Consider the following 19,004-nt stretch of genomic DNA (forward strand, 5'->3'; position numbering starts at 1 on the left):
AATTAATGCTTCATTTGAGTGCATCATCCACATTTTCTTGCAAAGGCTCTCCACAAAGCCAGGGAAACATCAGTTGAGAAAGCTAAGTTAGTTTAGGGAATTAATTCCATCTAAAATAACTCACCTAGATTCTGGACTGATCTCAGTTTCACCAGTACCATGTTCTCAACTGAATATCTTGTGTAGAAGTTTAAACACTTTTTTAAAGTGCTATTCCTTTTATTTTGGGGCTCGAACTCATGACCCTGAGATCAAGACTTGAGCTATTATCAGGAGCCAATCCTTAACTGACTGAGCCACCCAGGTGCCCCTCACAGTGTGATTTCTTAAAAACATTACTTTGAGAAATGTTTTATAAAGTTTGGGGAACACATTCCATGTAGATGACTAGACTCATTTTACCAACCTAGTGACCCAATCTGTTAGAACCAGCAAAATCAGTGGCCATTGTCTCTTTATACAGATACTTCTGTAAGCTGATGGAAAAGTTTTAGCACTTAAAACATGTGTTGAAATACTTATCAACAATTTAATTGAACTAGAAAAAAAAAACATACATTAGAGAACTCTTCCCAGTGAGAATGCATGAGTTATAATAAAAACTCCATTTAGTGAGAAAATGAGTATATTCAAGTGTTTAAGCTAAATTGATTTATGGTCAATTATATCTAATTGTACCCAAGATAGTCACTATTTTTATGTTATCAATATTTACCAAAGTTCGCTAATAAATAAATGTTGCACTCTGAAATAGAGCGTAGAAAGTATATGGAGTCCCCAAAAAAACACTTTTCTGTGTTTTTATTTTGTTAGTTATATGAGATGACTAACTTTTTTTTCCAAAAGGAGCTGACAACTGAGCAAAGGAAATCTGGCCCAAGGCACTGAGAAGTTTTTATAAATACTTCATGCTTTATATGGCTTGCAATATTCATTTAATCAAATTCTTCTCCTTTTTTCCTAATCATCTTCTTTGGCCTCTCATTCAGAAGGACATTACCTAAAAATGCGATGTACAGAGTGTCTGAGAGGCTCAGTGGATTAAGCATTCAACTCTTGATTTTGGTTCAGGTCATGATCTCAGGATCCTGAGGTTGAACCCCAAGTACGGCTCCATGCTGGATGCGGAGTCGGCTTGAGATCCCCTCTCTCCTCTCTCTCTCTCTCTCTCTCACTGCCCCTCCCCCATTCTCTCTCTCTCTCTTAAAAAAAAAAGTGACATACCTGTTTTTTGGAGTGCAGCTGTATGAAAGACAAACTATAGTAGAACCTCATGGAATATATTAATTCAGAGTCTTCAAGTGTTTTCTATCAAATACTAATCTATATAAGGCCCTCCTTTTGGAAACTGAGAATCCAATGGCTGGCTAATGGAATGCCTACTTAAAAGATATATTATATAATGACAATTTCTCCATATTTATTTGATCAGGAACTCTCATTCAAAACATAATTTAGAAAACATACAATTAACATATTCATTTCTAAATCTTGAAAAAAATTTAAATATATATAGATGATAATCATGAATAGCTCATTTTTATATGCTTTCAAAACTATTCATTGTACATTCTAAAGAATCTATCTTTTCTATCTGAGAGAAAGATCTAAATTTGATCATTTTTCAAAGACAACTTACTGGCTATGTAAATTTGCCAGCTGGCTATCTATAATTTATTTATCCAACTGTCATAAGTGGTGGTTGCTTACTTGGTAAAACAAGGGCGTTAACAAATTAAGAACAACAAACTAATTATATCTTGTAGGTCACAAGAATATGCATGATTACAATTTTCACTTAACAAAATTAAAAGTTGGGAATTGGGGTGCAGTAACAACTATAAAAGCAAATTTCAGACTATCAGTCATTAACACAAATGAAAGAACTCAGCATTTAACAAATACAAGTCTGGTTGATTTAAAATCTCAATTTAGAGGAAAAAATAATAGGTGAATATGTGAAGAATGACTAGCAACCAAATAATTATTAGTAATTGTGATTCTTATTTAACAAATAAAATGTTTTAAAGATTTTCATACTTAAATTACAAGAAAGAATAAAAAGAATGATCAAAATAAGAAAGAAGTAGAATGATTAAATAAGTTATTCACTAGCTTTTCTGAATATAACCAGAATAGTGAAGAAAAAGGAATCTGTATCATCATCGCGCCAACCATATTATACCTAAGATAAGGAACAAATTTGGCTCAAAGTTGCCATCCCCCTTTAGAAACATCAGAGGCCATTAAAACACCATGAATTTTAGGATATCTTATCTGCTTTCTTCTAACAAGAGTTTTCAGCTAGCTAATTGAAAGTGAACTCTTCACAACTAATTATGAGCACAATAATTAATCACTATGTCCTTTCCTGGTTTACTTGGAGTGCTTCTCTGCCCAGGCAAAAGCAGCACAAAGTCCAAGAGCTTAAGACAGGACAAATTCATTTAGGTTGTAGCTCTACTAGATAACAGGAGTGTTAATCCAAGGAGAATTAACCACTCACCCATCTCTTTCTGTTGTTATGCCCACCTACTTGTGTTAATTTAGTCAGATTATTTTATTACTTCTTAGAAATGCTAATATACTATTTGCCTTATAAGAGGTAACCATTTTATATAATTCAAAAAGTAATCATTGACTTAGACTATAATAAACCCACAATAACCAAATATTGCTCCTAATTTCCTCACAACAATAATTAACTTTTTATTTGAAATCAGATTGCTATTTCAGGTTTTATATTAACTGTCCATTTTCTCTGGTTTTTGGTAAAACAAATTAAGTATCATCAACACAAACACTATTTCTGATTTCAAGCTTCCCAATCCCCCTCTCCAGAAGTAATCTACATCCTTTAAATTCAGAAGGAAATTTTTTCTGTCTTTCTTATGGCACTTAGCCTCTTTCTACTGGTTGGTTAAATTTATTTATCTATACTTATACTTTCCCTGTAAGTTCTTTAAAATTGTATCTTATTCACTTTTTTTTTTTAAACCACGCTGTGCCTAATGAAATAATTTGACAGATAAAACACAAAAAAAGTAAGTCTGGTGATTACAAGCTAATTTATAACTAAGAGAGGATTCTTCAAAATATATTAAAATCACCATGATTGAGCCTTAAGAAGTCAAGAAAAATATTCTCACCATCTGTCTCTGAGTTTGTCTCTACTTTCTGAGAAAGGAAATCGAGAAGGCTGTTGTAAAGTAGCTCTGATGTCATCTGAAATCTTCAGATTCTCCGCTCCTCCTTCGGCCTAGCGTGCATCTGAGGAAAAGGAAAACCAGATTCTGGAATATCTTTTGTGAAGTTCTGTAAGCTATTCCCAGTATCTTTTCTTATTCAAGTTCAATGTAGAAGCAGTCATTTAACAGAGAAATATGGTTTTATGACTTAGGAAAGCTTCATTAAAGGAAAGCATGTAACGTTTGCTTTTTAGACCATGCATTTGATAAAAGTAGATGCTTCAAGCAAACAAACTGTGAAAAAGATTTATACTTGCTAGGATGTGCTTTATTAACCTGTTAATTTCAAATTTCTGTCAAATTAATCCAATTAAGTCACATCTAAAAATTCTAAATCCTCCCTCCCAAAGATATATATCCAAAAAGAAAAAAGAAAACTAACAAGGAAAAAAGGGAAGAAAAACATAGCTATAGTTTTTTAATTAAACCTTTTCTGTTACAAAATACTACCTATGTAACCGTCTAGCACAAAAATGTAATAAATATTATATACCTTACGTCCACAGACAGTCCTGTACACCAATCTCCAAAGCAGCTTTATTTTAAATAGCCAAAAACTGGAAACAACTCAAATGCCTATCAGTAGGTAAATGAATTATGGTATACCAGATTTATTATTTGGTATACCAAATATTCAATATACAGAATGGAATATTTACTACTCAGCAACAAAAAAGGATGCACAATTGACATAAGCAACAGCATGGATGAGTTTCAAAATAATTATGCTGAGTGCAAGAAGCCAGTCAAAAAGTAATATTTAGTATATAATTCCATTTGCAAAGAACTGTAGAATATGCAAAGTGTTCCACAGGGAGAGAACACATTTCAGTGGCTACCTGGGGATAAAGGCGTAGGAATGTACAGGAAGGAAGGATTATAAAAGGATACTAACTGTGGCGATAGGTTCATGGGTGTATACATATGTCAAAATTGATCAAACTGTAAATCTTAAATATGCGGTTTATTAGATGTCAGTTATAACTCAATAAAACAAAAAAATAAATTTCTTAAAATGTCCCATGCACCTTAATGTAGCAATTCCAAGTCTAAGGTTTATCCTAATGAGAAAAAAAAATGGATATATACAAGTATTTAGCCATAAGGATGTCATTATATACATTGTTTTTAATAGTTCAAAAAAAAAAAAAACAAACTGAAAACAGCCATTAGATGTCAAAATAAAAAGTCTGAGACTAGTTTAATAGATTCTGGTATATTACATGGGATACTAGGTAGCTATTAAAATATAAAAATTATAGGATATCATTCCATATAACTCATGTAATAAGTGATAAAAATAGAAAGCAGAACATTATGTTCAGCTTAACCAAATTTATTTTAAAAATATATGAAAATAAATGTAGCAATTATTTCTTCATTTAGAGGTAATTTTTATTTTTCCTTTTTGCTGATTTATATTTCCCAGTTTCTAAATAATACACATGTATTACTTTGGTAATAAATAAAACAAGGGATGAAAATACCAACAGTCTACAACTGTCCATTCCCCAGCACAAGTAAAACACTCCTCATAGGTGGTGCATATTACAGAGTTCTGAGCTATCATGTCACCTCTACCAATGACCTACTAAACAGTAGTGAGAAAAGGGCAGGTCTGACAGGATAAACTGGAGTAATAATTAGTAAGCTACGTGCTTTACAAAGTGCTTTCATGGACATGACCTCGTTTGATCTTCATAACTCAGTGAAATGAGCAGAGAAGGCATTATCCCATTTTATAGAGGGGAAAGAGACAATGAGCAAGGCCAGCTAAGTGTCATGTCCCAAAATTACAAATCTTGGATTTAAATTGAGCCTTGACTATAAATTCTGACAGGCATTCTAAGAGGAATAGGGAACAATCACTTCTGATTATTTATAACTAGAAGGCAGTGATTTATACGTGAATTTAAAAATAACCGTATTTGCAATCGTATTAGTATTCCTATTAGAATATGCTAGGGGCCTCAGGGATTTCCTAAATCCCTAGGGCCCAACCGTGGAAGCTATATCTTGGCAACTCCAGCTTGCCCCTAGTCAATATTACCTACTAAAGCACTGACATTCAAAAAGAATCTAATTGCTTAGTTTTCAGATGCATTTCTTTCCTTCTTGAAAAACAGAAAGTATCACCTTTTAGTTTAAAGCTGGTAAAAGAAAGTAACCATAACTATATTTATGAATCCTGCAAATAGTGACTTACAAGTTGATGTCAAAAGATCTAACTTAATGGTACTTTAAAATACCACCTTTTGGGCCAAATCTTTTGTGTATACCTGCAGACAAGAAACAGTCTCCAAATAACTTCAAGTATATTCAGTGAAGAAAATGATCCAATTCCTCACAAAAATATCAGTAAACATCTTTGGAGGCATATTATTAACAAGCTGGTCAGCATCTACTAGTGAAGCTTTGAAGCATAAGGAATCCATATAGCTAACCACTCCTACTAACACTCCCATGACTACCAGAGACTTAAAAGGTAATTAATTAATGGTAGCTCTTGTTTTCTGGGCACTTCCTGTGTTATCAGACACTCAACTAACCTCTTTATATACATGATCTTTAAAACAACCCTATGAGATGACTATTATCAACTCCATTTAATAGATGAGGAGTTTAAGTTACCCCAAATCATAAAACCAGTAAAAGCTTAAAGTGGAATTCAAACTCTAGTATATTTTATTTCAAAGATGGGGCCTTCGTAGTTCTCTGGAATACAAATATAACTTTTCTCTAGTGTAAGCCACCTACAATGGTCTCAACACTTGGCAATGAATGGTATGTGAAGTTCATGAGTCTATATTTTCCAAATAAAGAAAAAATATCCAGAGCCCACAATTTATGTCTGATACTTTGTCACATTCTAGAATAGTTTGCTTTAATAGCTGTTCTCTATTAAAGCATTGTTTTAACCCTTTTGAGCTGACATGATCACATGAAAGATAAATTAAGAGTATTTAAATAAAAGTTAGCAAAAGATAATATTAAAGAAACTACTCTCATAGATTAATATTTTAACACTGTCTTAAATTAATAAATGAGTAAATTAGTCTTAAATCCAAGTCAGTGGAACTGAATTTGCCAGATGTTTTGGATCATGAAGACAGGAAGCATTTCTATGAATAAGAAAGTGTTTAAATGACTATTATAATTATAGTAATGCAATATTTCTATGGAATATTATGCAATCATCAAAATATATAATTTCAAATAATATTTAATGACAGATACAATAAAATGAATGTGATTCTAAGGAAGCAAGACACTCAACTATTTATGTGTTAAGCTGAACAAAGCTTAGAGGTTAGGCACTGTGCTAGGTGTTGGAATTACAAAGTGAACAAGAAAAGCACAATCCCAAATGCTGGACTACTTCTCACTGTATTCTTTGCCTGATTAGGACTTTCAGGTTGTTTAAATATCAGTTTTAGTGTCATTTCCTCAGAGAAGCTTCTCATCACTTTTTGTAAAGTAGCTTCCCCTCTACCTCTTCCTTTGTTTAAACTCTTTATTTTGTTTTCTGTTTCCTTGATTTTCTTTTATCTGAGTCTAATGAGATATTTATGAGGTTCTAGTCCTTCATTTTATTAATAAGGTATATTACATTAATTGATTGTTTCAGGGTGAAGACAACCATTCCTTTCTAAGACAAGCATATACAACTAGAGTCATACTTAATGGTAAAAGACTGAATGCTCTGCCCTATAATGCTGGTAAAAAGGCAAGATGTCTCCTTTAGACATCACTATTCAACACTGTACCAGAGAGTTCACTCACTGCAATCAGGCCAGAATATAAAGACACATAGATTGGAAAAGAGAAAGTTAAAACTCTCTATTCGCAGGCAACATTATCTTGTATGTAGGTAATTCTAAGAAGGCTACAAAAAAGCTACTAAGAAAGTTTAGAAAGGTTGCAGGATACAAGATCAAATGTAAAAATTAATTGCATTTCTATATACTAGAAATAACCCCAAAATGAAATTTTAAAAATTCCACTTACAATAGCAACTAAAAGAGTAAGAGACTTAAGCATAAATTTAAAAGGGGTGCCTGGGTGGCTCAGCCGTTAAATGTTTGACTCTTGATTTTAGTTCAGGTCATGATCTCAGGGTCATGATATCAAGCTCCACATAGGGCTCCTGTGCTGGGTGTGAAAACTGCTTAAGATTCTCTCTCTCCCTCTCTCTCTGGTCCTATGCACTACCCCCACCCTGCTTGCTCTCTCTCTAAAAAAAAAAAAAAGTCAATTTAACAAAAGAAGTCCAAATCCTATGCATTGAAAAACTACAAAACACTGTTTAGAGAAATTACAGAAAATCTAAATAAAGATGCATTCCATGTTCACGTATCTAAAAGACCCAATGTTGTTGAAATGGCAATTATACAAATGAACATTCAAAAACCAAATAATCCAGTTAAAAAATGAACAGAAGAAATGAACAGACATTTCCCCAAAGAAGACCTCCCGATGGCCAACACATACATGAAAAGATGCTCAACATCACTTATCATCAGGAAAATGCAAATCCAAACTACAATGAGATATCACCTCACGTTTATCAGAATGGCTAAAATCAACAACACAAAAAACAATTGGTGTTCATGAGGATGTGGAGAAAAAGAACACTCCTGCTCTGTTGGTGGGAATGCAAACTGGTACAGCCACTGTGGAAAATGGTTTCTCAAAAAGTTAAAAATAAAACTACCCTACTATCCAGTAATTGCACTGGTGGGTATTTACCCCCAAAATACAAGGCACTAAATCAAAGGGATACATGCATCCCTATGTTTATGGCAGCATTATTTATAATAGCCAAATTATGGAAGTAGCCTAAGAGTCCACTGACTGGCAGATGTATAAAAAACATATGGGAGAGATATAGATAATGGAATATTATTCAGGCATAAAAAAGAATGATATCTTGTCATTTGCAATGGCATGGGTGGAGCCAGAGAGTTCAATGGTAAGTGAAATAAGTTAGAGAAAGACAAATACCATATGATCTCACTCATATGTGGAATTTAAGAAACAAAACAATCAAGTGAGTGACAAAAAAGAGAGGGTGGGGGAAAAGACAAAAAACAGACTTTTTATTGAGAGCACACTGATGGTTACCAGAAGGCAGGTGGGTTGGGGGATGGGTGACATAGGTGATAGGATTAAGGAGTACACTTGGGATGAGCACTAGGTGATATATGGAATTGCTGAATCACTACATTGTACACTTGAAACTAATATAACACTGTATGTTAACTATTCTGGAATTAAAATTAAAAAAATAAAACATTCTTAGAAAAAAAAAAAAAAACAAACGATGGCAAGTCTCCCCAAACTGATCTATCAGTCCCAGTATGCTTCTTTTTTTTTTTTTTTTTTTTTGGTAGGAATTAATTCTAAGATATATATGAAATCTAAATAAGGATTTGGACTATCCAAAACAATTCTGAAAAAGAAGATTAAAGCTTTAGGACTTAACTACCTAACTGTAAAGCTTAGCCTTACTGTAAAGCTACAATAATCAACACAGTGTGATATTGGCAAAAAGACAGACACACAGATAATGAAATAGGATGAACCCAGAATAACTCTCACATTCATGGTCATCTGAATTTCAACAACTGTGCCACTGCAATTCAATGGGGAAGGAATGGTCTTTTTAACATATGATGCTGGGACATGTCAATAATCACATGCAAAAATAAATAAGTATAAATGTCTCAGAATTTACAAAAAAACCCTTAAAATCAATGATAGCTGGAATTATAAAACTAAAACTTCAAAACTTCTAGGAGGCATAGGAAAAAATCTTGTGACCCTAGATTAGGTAAAGAATTCTTAAATAGGACAATAAAGGAGCAATCCATTAAAAAACCAAAAATCGGAAAAACTGGACTTCATCAAATTCTTCAAGTCATAACTTAGATAAAAGACCAGCCCCAGAATAGAAGAAAATATTTACAAATCATATATATGATAAAGAAATAGTATCTAACATATTAAAACCCTGAGACCTAAAGAATAAGAAGATAAAATAATTTTTTTAACAGGCTAAAGATCTGAAGACATTTCACCAAAGATACATGATTATTTAGTAAACATACAAAAAGATGCTCACCATCTATCCCTAATAGAGAAATCCAAATAAAACCACAATGAGATTCCACTATACAACTCACTAGACCAGCTATAACTTTAAAAAAACTAAAAAATCCAAACTTTGGCAGGATAGAGAGAAATTGAAACCCTTATACATTGTTGATAACACTATAAAATGCCACAGCCACTTTGGAAAACAGCTTGGTAGTTTCTTAACAGCATACTCATATATTTAATCACATGACCCAACAATTTCACTCGTGGTATCTAACCAAGAGGAATGAAAACATGGGTCATTTGTGTGCAAATGTTTATAGCAGCATCAATCATAATAGCCAAAAACTGTAAATAATCCAAGTATCTATCAACTGGTAAAGGGATAAGCTTAAAGTAGTAACCAAAATAAAATAAATAAAAAATAATAATTCATACAATAAGGATAAACCTAAGAAACATAATGCTAGTGAAGGAAGCTAGATGTAAAAGACATATTTTTATGATTTTGTTTATATGTAAAATGTCTAGGAAAGTCAAAATTATATAGACAGAAAGCAGGTTGTCTCCTGGGACAGCAGAAGGGAACAGAAACTGACTGCAACAAGAATGAAGAAACTTTGGAGTGATAAAAATGTTCTACAGCTGGACTGTGGTGATGGTTGCACATCTAAACAAATTGACTCAAAATCATCATACTGAATGCTTAGAATAGGTGAATTGTGTAGTACGTAAACTATACCTCAATAAGGCCATAAAAAATAAAAAGGATACATTCTACATAGAACCACAAATTGTTTTAAAATGAAACCGAGGTTAAAATAAATTGCCATTTCTCCCATTATTTAAAATAATCATCGTAAAGATAAACCTAATGTGTAACAATTACTCTTTGGAGAATGCAAAAGTAGTTTTAAGATGACTATTCACCTGTCTCATATACTGCTGGTGGAAGGGTAAAATGGTACAACCGCTAAAGAGAACAGTTTGGGAGTTCCTTAAAAGTTAAATAGATAATTACCATATAACCCAGAAATTCTAACCCCTAAGGTATAAATAGAAAAGAAATGAAAACATATGTCCATGAAAAAAATCTGTATATGCATGCTCATAACTGCATTATTCATAATAGCTAAAACCTGGAAACAATCTAAGTGTCTATCAGATGAATGGGCAAACAAAATGTGATATACTCAATACAAAAGATAACATCCAGCCAATGAAAAGGGATTTAGTACTGATAAATACTACAACACAGATGAACCTTGAAAATTACTATACTGAGTGAAAGAAGCCAGTCACAAAAAAAACCATGTACTGTATGATTTCATTTATGTGAAATGTCCAGAACAGGTAAATTCAAAAACAGAAAATAGATTCACAGCTGTCTAAGGACTGGGAGTGGGGAAGGATAGGCATGGGTAGTGACTGCTAATGGGTGTGGGATTCTTTGCAGGATCATAAAAATGTTCAAAAATTAGATGGTGGTGTTGGTTGCATACCTGCATGACTATAAAGAACAGTTGAAACTGATGAATTTTATTGTATGTGAACTGTATCTCAATAAATTTATTTAAAAAGATGATTATTGTGCTCACTTCAACTACTAAAATCGGAACAATACAGAGAAGATTAGAATGGCTCCTGCAGAAGGATGACACGCAAATTCGTGAAACGCTCCATATTAAAAAAAAAAAAAAGATGGATTATTAACCTATGATTTATTAAAATATCAAAAATAATTTCAGAGTAAAATTCTGAATTTCTAATCTTGTTTATTTGCTTTTCAGCATTTCTTTTTTTTTTTTTTAATTTTTTATTTTATTTATTTTATGATAGGCACACAGTGAGAGAGAGAGAGAGAGAGAGGCAGAAACACAGGCAGGGAGGGAGAAGCAGGCTCCATGCACCGGGAGCCCGACGTGGGATTCGATCCTGGGTCTCCAGGATCGCGCCCTGGGCCAAAGGCAGGCGCCAAACCGCTGCGCCACCCAGGGATCCCCCTGCTTTTCAACATTTCTAACATTTACTTACACAAGTATGTTCATGTTTAGTTCATTGTGGCTAAATATAAATCACTTCTAAAAAATCAACTGCATTTTTACACACTAGTAACAAACAGAAAATAACATTTTAAAAACATCCAACAAAAGGGGCACATGGGTGGCTCAGTCTTTAAGCATCTGCCTTTGGTTTAGGTCATGATCTCATGGTCCTGGGATTGAGCCCCACAGGGACTCCCTGCTCAGAGGGGAGCCTGTTTCTCCCTCTCCCTGTGCCCTTCCACCCTGCTTGTGTTCTCTCTGAGTATCTCTCTCAAATAAATAAATAAATAAAATCTTAAAAAACAAAAACAAAAAACAATCCAACAACAAAACGTACCTGAAGAATAAAAGTTAACTTGAAAATATATCAGAAGACATTAAGTACAACCAAAATAAATGGGAGGACATACCATATTCATGATTGAAAGACTCAGTATCACAAAATCACAATTCTGTGATACATTTAATGCAATGCCAATCAAAGTCCAAAAGGTTTTATAAGTGGAGTAGCAAAAGCCCAAACAGACAAGCCATCCAACCAGAAACAGAATAGAGTAGGGAACTTGCTGTATCTACACTAGATTTATTATAAAGCTGTACTAATGAAATTAGTGTGCTTCCAGAAAAGAGACATACTGACTGCTAGAGAAGAAACACACCTTCATATAGAACAAAAACAATATTTCACAAAGGTCACAACATTGCAGATCACTGAAGGAAAGAGGAATCATTCAACAGTGCTGAACAAACTGGTTATTTTTTTTTGGGGGGGGGGAAGAAATTGGATCCCTCCTATGTAACACGTAAAAAATAAATTCCATAGGGATTAAAATTTTAAATAGAGAAGACAAGTCTTTAATTTTTTTTTTAAGATTTTATGTATTCATTAGAGGCTCAGAGAGAGAGAGAGAGGCAGAGACACAGGCAGAGGGAGAAGCAGGCTCCCTGTGGGGAGCCTGATGCAGAACTGAATTCCAGAAACCTTGGATCATGACTGGAGCTGAAGGCAGAGACACTCAACCACTGAGCCACCCAGGTACCCCAAGCCACCCAGGTACCACAGAAAGGGCTAACTATAAATATATGAATAATAAATTCAACTACATTATCATTAAAAACTTCCATCCATCAACAAATACAACAAGAAAAAATAAAGAAGATTAAATACAATACCATCAAGCACATTGCCAAAAAAAAAAAAAAAAAAAAAAAAAACGAAAAAAACCACCACAGTATCCAGAATGTATGTGTGTGTGCATATCCTTTAACATTTTATTTAAAAATAGGAAAAGCGGGGATCCCTGGGTGGTACAGCAGTTTGGCGCCTGCCTTTGGCCCAGGGGGCGATCCTGGGGACCCAGGATCGAGTCCCACGTCGGGCTCCCGGTGCATGGAGCCTGCTTCTCCCTCTGCCTGTGTCTCTGCCTCTCTCTCTCTCTCTGTGTGTGTGTGTGTGTGTGACTATCATAAATAAATTTAAAAAAATTAAAAATAGGAAAAGCGTAGGGGTGCCTGGGTAGTCATTTGGTTAGGCATCCAACTCTTAACTTCAGCTCAGGTCATGATCTCAGGGTCAGGAGATTGAGCCCTGTGTAGGACTCCATGCTGTGGGGAGTTTGCTTCAGATATTCTTCCTCTCCTGCTGCTCCCTCTGCTCACAAGTACATACTCTCACTCTCTAAAATACATAAATAAAATCTTTAAATAAAAATAAAAATAGGCAAAATACAAAAAAGTATCCCTGGGTGTCAGGTCTGAGCAGGATGAGGCAGGCACCCAAGCTGGAAAGGAGGGAAGAGTGTGACATGGGAGTCAGAGCCCAAACTTTGGCAGAGTGGTATGGGTTAAGCAGGACCCGCACAACAGATGTCAATGACTGATCACGGGGAGGAGAGTGCCCACAAAAAGATGCACTGGACTGTACCTGTAGGAATTGACATAGGGTTGAAGGGGGCTTCCGCATGAAGGGTCTTCAAAACTTAAGAATTTGGGGGGGCGAGTGCAATGAATACGGCATGAAGATTACATACAGTGAGACCGGTCCAATAAGTAAATTTAGGTTAATAATAGGCAAGTTTCTCACTATTGGAGAAGGGGATATATAAAAAAGGAAGAAAATGTGATTAAACTCTATAGTGTAGGAATGAAACTGGAAGTAGCAGCATGATTGATGATTGACACGTCAAAAAGACATTGGAATCCCATTGGCTGAATCTGGGCAAGATGAGCATCAAAATAAGTAACAACAGTACCTGATTATAGCTCACTGAATACAAGACAGAATCATGAATTTGTACTGATATAAATTAATTAATTAAAGTTTGATGAGGAAGGAGATCGTCACACAGTCTTAGAGCACTTCCACACAAAACAATTATTAAACAGAGGGAAAATGAGTGATTTCACAAGAGAGAAACGTGACAGACACCATCTTCATCAGGTAATCAAGTTAACATAAACACTAATGCGTCAAAATGAAAATCATGTGTCACCTGATAAGATACTAAGAGAAGACACAGCATAACGTCTGAGATATTCCTGCCAAATATTCATAACTTGCATGTAATCACTAGGAAGCAGCAGACAAATCTAAAGGAAGAGAGTTCTACAAAATAAGTGGCCTATGCAGTATAGTCTTGGAAAGTGCCAAGGTCTTGAAAGTCAAACAAAGACTGAAGAACTGTTCCAGATTGAAGGAGACTGAAAGGATGTGACAAGTAAAATGAAGGCGTGCTTCTAAACTAGATCCTTTTGCTATAAAGGACATTATTGGGACTACTTGTGAAAATTGAATGAGATCTGAGGATTAGATGGTAGTAATGCATCAATGTTAATTTCCTGATTTTGATGGCTTTATTGTAGCTTATAGGACAATGTCCTTGTTTGTAGGAAATATATGCTCATTTATTCAAGGGTGATGAGGCATCACATCAAATCTTCATGGGAAAAATTTTTCTTTCTTATGTTGTTACTTAAAATTGAAAAAAAATTAGAAATAAATATATTTAATGCATAGTTTTAAGTACATACTGGACAAAAGACATAAACGAGCAATTCATGAAAGTAAAACACCAATGGTGAGTAATCACATGAAAAGATGTTCAATCTCATTAGCAATCAGAGAAAAGCAAATGAAGACATAGTAAAGATGCCGTTTTGTAGCTACAATATTGGAAAAAGTTAAGTGGCCTGAGATTTCCAAGTTTTGGCAATGATTTGGTTCACTGGGAGCTTCTGTGGTGTTATTAGTGGTATATAAATCACTAATTTGTGGTCCAATGACTTCGGAAAACAATTGGCATTAATTTGTATAACTGATTAATAAACTCATATAAGTAATTATCATTCTCTATACCCCTACTCTTAGGTAAATATTCTAGAGTCTTACACATGTGCACTAGAACATATATAAAAGAATTCAGACATAAGTAATAATCGCAATAGCAAAAACATACCTGTATCAGTGTACAGAAGTACACCAATCTCAATATAGATATATCAAAAACAAAACAGGCATACAGAAACATCCAACAGCAACAACAATCCAGATGTCTACCAATGGTACAATAAATAAATTCAGACAATGGAGTATTACTCAGCAGTAAAATAAATGAATTGCAAACTACATACAATAAATAAATTTCAAAGAACCATAATGAACAAAAAAGGCAAGTTTCAGGCAACTATGCACCCTTTTTATAAATCTTTACAAAAAGTAAAATTAAACAGCATATTACTTAAAGATCTATGTGATAAAACCAGTATTATTAAAAAGTTAGTGATAAACACAAAATTGAAGACTGATTAGGGAGTCAGGGAAGGCATTAAGGGCAGCGCCATGGGCAAGAAGGGAAATATGCTAACAGTGCACACTTTCTCAGTCAAGTTCTGGTTGGTGGATTCTTGCTGGATCATTTTAATATTATGCTTTATAATATAAATATATTTCTATCTGCATAATAAAAAATAAGCTGCCACGTTGTGGCAAAATAGAGTTTTACTTTGACAAGAATATAGTTTTAGGTGAGCATCATAATTTGCAGACATGAACAAATGCTAATTGCTGGGTAACAGATTTTCCTAAATCTCTTTTTCAAAACAAAATAAAGGAGGGTATAAGAAATACACTCCAAAGAACTGGAAAGCAGACTTGTAGATAAAAACTTAGAGCTCAGTCAACCAAAAAATGAGGCCAATTCATATCTACCATCAATTTGGTCTTAAAACTAGCATAAATGCTTGCTTAATCACTCCAAATTTGCAGAACTCTCTCATGGGAGTTGATTATTTTGCAAAAATTACTTAACATGAGAAATAGGCAAACTGAAGTAATTCAATATACTCCAGGTTCTGACCAAACAGTATTTCCCCTCTAATTATAAACAATTCCCCTCATTGATCGCATAGGCTAGTGGTCATATACTCACCCTGATTGGCCAAAAGTGTGATAAGAAAAGCCTAACCCATCCTTAAGAGCAAAACTGTCTTGCCCAATAAACAATTCCTTATAATTATTTTATGTACTTTTATCTGAAAAAACCCATGATAATTCAATATTCTCAACAACCTTGCATTGTAGGTAGGGAACATTATTACCAAGCAACACCTATGTCATGCAGCATAATATTATTAAAGGTTTAAAAATAAGTTAGAAATGTGAATGTTCTAAATCAAATTTTCTTTCTATTTATTGAGTACCTATAATGTAAAAGGTACTTTATAAGGTGTTTCTCAGCATTTTACGTGATACACACAGATTGAAAATCTTAGCTATGGGCAGCCCGGGTGGCTCAGCAGTTTAGTGCCACCTTCAGCTCAGGGCCTGATCCTGGAGACCCTGGATCGAGTCCCATGTCAGGCTCCCTGCATGGAGCCTGCCTCTCCCTCTGCCTCTCTCTCTTTGTGTGTGTCTCTCATGAATAATTAAATAAAATCTTTAAAAAAGAAAAAAAAAAAGAAAATCTTAGCTATGTGCTGCATCCTCACTAAATGCAAACAAATATACAATCTGGTTTAAAAACCATCTTGGACTAATTCCTCTTCAAAAGAAAAGCCAATTATCCTGATATATATATATATATATATATATATATATATATATATATATATATATAATAACAATTCTTTTCCTGGCTTGGATCACTACTGAATATTATGCCTGAGTCTTAACTAGGTTGCATAATACTGAGGAAATTGGGATGGAGACCATACTTGGTTAACAATACAACATCCTTTAGAGGAATTGTTGCATCATGCTATAGAGGGAATGAACAAAAACTAAATCCACACTATTGATCCTTGTGGTGTATTTCACTTTTTATGTATATTTTTGACACAAGTTGAGGCTTCAGGAATGAGGTATTGATTGAAAGAATATACTTCTCACACAATTTCTGAAACTAGACTATAGTGGCCACTAAATAAATGCTCAGTATATAAAGGCTTCTTTCATTAGTCTATTTTAAAATTACTTCCAATACTTCCCTGTATTTGTTCAATGGAACATAAAATATCCCTCTCCATATACACTTTATTTCTCCATTTCCTATTCTCTCCCTATTTTTTTTAATTTATATTCTTTTAAAAGGCATGCCCTGTTATTAATGACCAATGTCATCCTTTTAAAATATATATATTGATCCATCTTCAAGAAATACGTATATTCAATTGTTTATTTTACATCTCCATCTGACATCCATCAATTGTTTACTTGACATCTGAGATTTAACATGTCAATAACTGAGTCCCTCTTCTTCCTAATCTCAGATTATATCAATTTCATCTTCTAACTGTTCAGGCCAAAAACCTGGCTGCCATCCGAGATGCCTCTCCTCTTCCCACAGGCTACATCCAATTTGTCAGCAAAGTCTGTAGGGTTTGTCTTGGAAATATCTACATCCAACTACTACTTACTGCCCCCATTTAAATCACCATCATATCTCCTGGATTATTACAACAGCTTCCTGACTGGTTTCCTTGTTTCTGTTTTTAATGTCTTTTGGTTTGCTTAACACAACTGCAAAAGTGATTCTATGAACACGTTTTATTGTGTCACTCCTTTCCTCCCCACTCTGACCTCACTTAATGTGACTCTCCCTCATTCACCCACAGGGGCTTTGACTAGAATATTCTTCTCCTAGAGAGCTGTAAGTATCACATGAACTCAGCCTTTCCTTAAGTTATCTCCTAGGCAAGATGTTCCCTGAACATAATCTAAAATTTCGTACACCCCTGCCCCAGACCTTCCACACTCCTTTCTCTGCTTCAGTCTCTACTTAGCACTGTTTGTAAGATATCATGAAGTTGAATTGTTGCATACTGTTTGTCTATCTCGTGAATAAAATGTAAGCATCAAGGGGGCAGTAATTACTCCCTTTTCTGGTCACTGCTCTATCCTTAAGACAGAGAATAAATGGAATACAGTAGATACTCAATAAACATATGTCAAATGAATCAAGGCATGACTGTCTATATTCTGTGATTCCATAAGGAAGGAAGCTTGCAAAAATTAAAAAAACTGTGACCTTCCCTAGCTGTGCAATCCACTGCAGCAGCCATCTAAGAGACATACCCACCCCCCCTTCTTACTTGCTGGTAAAACACTATTTCTCTTAGGAGGTAAATCCTGATTAGGTCAAGCCACTAAGACAAGTATTGTTTACTTTGCCAATCAGGGGTTTAGGCACGGGCATATGATGCAATTGCATTGCAGCCAATAAAGTTTACTAGGAAATGTTTTTCTTACCTAAAAAAAAAAAAAAAAAAAAAAAAAAAAAAAAAGTAGCATGGAAAAATGGCCACCTTGCAACCAAAGATTGCAAAAAAGCAGCAGAGTAGAAAAATGGAAAATACCCTGTGTGTTTTTGTTAACACCATTAGGACAATTAATTACCTCTATTCTAAACTTCATGTTGCATAGGGTATTTATCCCTCGTTTAAGTTAGTTTAGTAAGGTCTTCAATTACTTATATTTTAATTCACATAGAAAAAAGTTAAAAATAGTTACACAGTTTCCTGCAATGTGTTAATCCAACTAAAATGAAGATAGATGTCAGGTGTTTTTCCCCTTTTCTATGCTGCAGGCCTACATATTGTCATATGACAATAAGACAAGACCTCTTAATATGAGTCATACTTTCTCACAGGAATTAATTTATAAACAGTGTGTTCCTAATTAAGAGTTGAAAATAAACATATGACCAAGGCAAAGGCAGTCCAAATATAGAGCTTTGAAATAAATGGCAAAATGTACTCAAAATCACGATCTGCCTAACTGGATTCTACAGAACTATCAGTATTTACTCAAAGGAAGGAAGAAAGGGAAGAGAGAGGAAGTTAGGTGGTAAGGAGGGACGTGGGAGGTCCCGTGGCCAAACAAAATTAGGACGTGATGAATTAAACATAAATAATTACACTTCCTTTGTGTGTGTACACACATTGGAAGGCAGGTGGGGGACACCATCTCAAATGTTCCCCTTCATCTTTGAAGTAATCCTAGGTTTGAAGGGAAGCCGGGTTTCATGACTCAGTAATGGGTTGAGTCCAAGACTAAAAGTCATCAGGTTTTGGTTTTTAACTCAAAGCCAAACCATTAGTCAGTAACAAAGCCAAA

The 19,004-nt window shown here is 34.4% G+C and overlaps 1 protein-coding gene and 1 non-coding gene across 5 annotated transcripts in view; one reads left to right on the forward strand and one right to left on the reverse strand.

The window, feature by feature from the left end:
* Positions 1–19,004, reverse strand: part of NRIP1 (nuclear receptor interacting protein 1) — a 99,663-nt gene that overhangs the window by 47,037 nt on the left and 33,622 nt on the right. For all 4 annotated transcript variants that reach the window (XM_055313815.1, XM_055313818.1, XM_055313814.1 and 1 more), the window contains exon 3: positions 3,150–3,270. The gene's annotated coding sequence lies outside the window, so the exon portion shown is untranslated. The remainder of the gene's footprint in view (positions 1–3,149; positions 3,271–19,004) is intronic.
* LOC129502331 (U6 spliceosomal RNA) lies at positions 10,928–11,036 on the forward strand. The gene has a single exon (XR_008662943.1). It is a non-coding gene; the product is annotated as a U6 spliceosomal RNA (small nuclear RNA).

This window comes from Nyctereutes procyonoides, unplaced genomic scaffold, assembly GCF_905146905.1.
Source record: "Nyctereutes procyonoides isolate TBG_1078 unplaced genomic scaffold, NYPRO_anot_genome, whole genome shotgun sequence".
Lineage (NCBI taxonomy): Eukaryota > Metazoa > Chordata > Mammalia > Carnivora > Canidae > Nyctereutes > Nyctereutes procyonoides.